At 63.4% G+C, this 2,500-nt stretch overlaps 1 pseudogene; it reads left to right on the forward strand.

Annotated features, from left to right (window-relative positions):
* LOC124592103 overlaps window positions 1-2,500 on the forward strand; it is a 7,957-nt pseudogene that overhangs the window by 2,200 nt on the left and 3,257 nt on the right.

The following is a 2,500-nucleotide window of genomic DNA, read 5'->3' on the forward strand; positions in this document are numbered from 1 at the left end:
ATCTTCCCCTCGGACCTTGAAAATCCGGGAGAGGGCCACGTGGAGGTGTCGCGCCGGTTCGTACCCATATCCGCAGCAGGTCTCCAAGGTGAAGAGCCTCTAGTCGATAGAATAATGTAGGTAAGGGAAGTCGGCAAATTGGATCCGTAACTTCGGGATAAGGATTGGCTCTGAGGATCGGGGCGTGTCGGGCTTGGTCGGGAAGTGGGTCAGCGCTAACGTGCCGGGCCTGGGCGAGGTGAGTGCCGTAGGGGTGCCGGTAAGTGCGGGCGTTTAGCGCGGGCGTGGTCTGCTCTCGCCGTTGGTTGGCCTCGTGCTGGCCGGCGGTGCAGGATGCGCGCGCCTGCGCGGCGTTCGCGCCCCGGTGCTTCAACCTGCGTGCAGGATCCGAGCTCGGTCCCGTGCCTTGGCCTCCCACGGATCTTCCTTGCTGCGAGGCCGCGTCCGCCTTAGCGTGCTCCTCCGGGGGCGCGCGGGTGCGCGGATTCTCTTCGGCCGCCATTCAACGATCAACTCAGAACTGGCACGGACTGGGGGAATCCGACTGTCTAATTAAAACAAAGCATTGCGATGGCCCTAGCGGGTGTTGACGCAATGTGATTTCTGCCCAGTGCTCTGAATGTCAACGTGAAGAAATTCAAGCAAGCGCGGGTAAACGGCGGGAGTAACTATGACTCTCTTAAGGTGGCCAAGTGGCGGCGGTGTGGCTGCATCCGGACTTGGCTTTTCGAAGTGCGGTCTTGATGTAGTCGTGCTGCTGCTGCGAGGTGCCTTCCTTGGGTTATAGTTACAGGGAGAGTGATGCGCAATACATGGGCCTAGCCCTCTTAGCCTCTCCTCTCCTGCGGTCTTCTCCCCTTCTCGTGGGCCCGCTGATTTTTGCAGAGTGGAAGACCGCACCAGGGGCTTGGGGGGGTTACCAGCCCCCCCTCGCACTATCCCTTTATAGTTGGGGGCAGCCGACAAGAAACAAGAGATGGTGGCCCTTCCGCTGAAGGTGCCACCCCAGCTACCCCAGCACCTATCCGGCCAACCGGCCGTAACGAAAATGCGATAGTTTGTGTAGCTCCCTTTGCTTGCAGTGAGTGCCACCGCACTTTTACCACGAAGAACGGTCTCGGGGTCCATCGCCGCCGCCAACACCCTGCGGCCGCCAACGCTGAGATCGTGACGGAGAGGCATCGCGCGAGGTGGACGGAGGAAGAAGTCCTGTCGCTCGCCAAGGCAGAGGCCGAACTGTTCCTGGAGAGGGACGCCCGGTTCTTCTTTGTAAATCAAGAACTTACCAGGATGTTCCCCGACCGAACGCTTGAGGCAATCAAGTGCCGACGGCGGCAAGCTGCCCACAAGCAGCTTGTCCGCCAATTCATGGAGGCACTTGAGATCGGTCGGGGTGAAGAGCCGGCGTCCCGCCGTGGAGCAGCGAGCTCGCTGCCTGACGCGGGCGAGGCCGCTGCGCCGCCCGTCGACGCAGCCGAGGACTTCGCGGCCGACACCACCGGGCCGCCGCCGGAGGGGCCGACTGACGCCGCCATCTGGGAGCATCTGGCGGGGCTACCTGCTTCCGCCCAGCGTTTCTCTGCCCTGGATCGAGTCATTGGTCTGGGGCGGGGCACGCCGCCCGATGTCATCCTGGGCATGCTCCCGGATGCCCTTGCGTCGGTCGGGTCCAGGGGGGAGAGGTCGATCACCAGGACACAGCGGCCGCGCCAACCATCCAAGCGGCCGCCTGCCGCCCCGCCGCTGCAGAAGCGCAAGCGGCGCCGCTGGGAATACGCGCGGACACAGGACGCCTTCCGTAGGTCGCGTGCGCGTTGCGTACGCGGCTTGCTGGACGGCACCCTGCTGCAGCCGCCACCCGACATCCCCGGTCTGCTGGACTTCTGGGCGGACCTCTTCACGAAGAAGCCGATCTCCACCGCCGGCTTCATCCGTGACCGCCTTCTCCCGCACTCGGAGCCTGTCGCTCCTGAGTGCCTATGGGGGCCGGTCACACGTGAGGAGGTCGCTGCTGCCTTGCCGCCCAGGGGATCGGCAGCCGGGCCGGACGGCCTGACTCCAGCGGAGCTGCGGCGCCTGCCGCATGAAGTCCTGGTGAAACTCTTGAACCTCTTCCTCCTGGCCCGCGCCCTCCCCGAGCGTCTGCTTCGCGCCCGGACGTCACTTCTCCCCAAAACGGCTGCACCAACATCCCCCGCTGACTTTCGCCCCATTACGGTCTGCTCGGTGTTGGCGCGGACCTTTCACAAGGTTCTCGCGTCACGCCTGATGCGTGCATGTGCTGTGGACGAACGTCAGCGGGCATTCATCCCCCGGGATGGGATGTTGGAAAACACCTTCATCTTGGACACTGCTCTCACCGACGCAGTCCGCTCCTGTCGCTCTGTTTTTGTGGCATCGATCGACGTCTCTAAAGCGTTCGATTCGGTGGACCATGCCGCCCTCCGCCCCGTGCTGAGGGCCCATGGCCTGCCGGATTGCTTTATTGAGTACGTCGAAA

The sequence above is a fragment of the Schistocerca americana genome, unplaced genomic scaffold (genome assembly GCF_021461395.2).
Source record: "Schistocerca americana isolate TAMUIC-IGC-003095 unplaced genomic scaffold, iqSchAmer2.1 HiC_scaffold_905, whole genome shotgun sequence".
Taxonomy (NCBI): Eukaryota; Metazoa; Arthropoda; class Insecta; order Orthoptera; family Acrididae; genus Schistocerca; species Schistocerca americana.